This window comes from Microchirus variegatus (assembly GCF_963457635.1).
Source record: "Microchirus variegatus genome assembly, chromosome: 23".
Lineage (NCBI taxonomy): Eukaryota > Metazoa > Chordata > Actinopteri > Pleuronectiformes > Soleidae > Microchirus > Microchirus variegatus.
In genome coordinates, this window is record NC_139824.1 from 13,257,012 (window position 1) to 13,257,752 (window position 741).

Genomic DNA, 741 nt, shown 5'->3' on the forward strand with positions numbered 1-741 from the left:
GTGTTGATGAAGCTCAGGTGTGGAGAGTTTTCATTTACCCTGAGTCTCCAGTTGTTCTGCGCTCACTCACTGTCTCACCTTCAGAGGCAGTGAGAGCTTCTCCATGTGTCTCCTTAAGTTGTCGATGTATCTATAAACACCAACTCAGAAGAACTTTGTGTGTGTTTGATGTCAGTTGCCTGTTTCCCGATGTATAACTTCAGCCTTTTGGGTTATCAAAGGTCTCTTTGGGCAGCCTTGTTTTCTGGGACAATTCTGGTTTGTGCGTCAGCCGCATGGAAAAACGGTGGTTTAGTTACTCATTTTAGTGCTTTATTTCATTAAGGAAGCCCGTACTCGTTGAACTATCTGTAAAGACAATTAAAGGTGCCATATGTAAGAATGTGGCCAAAAAAACGGTTACTACGTTCAAATTCAAAATACCGAGGTCTTTTAGGTTTCGTTTTCTGGCAAAAACTGAGACTCTACTGACTGCAATGATTGGTAGACGGCGGTAGGTGGCGCCACATGCCAAAACATGATTTTAAAACATAAACATGATTTGCAGTCTGCAAAATATATATATTTTTAATGCAAATATTTTGACTGTACTGTTGTTGTTGGTGAGTTCAGTTTGTTATATGAACATTATTCCTGAGTCTCTGTAACATATTAGGAGGATTTTACGGCCAGTTGCTTTAGATTTATTACATAATGCACCTTTAAATAGATTTGTGTCGATGGATTTAAAGGCAAACTTTG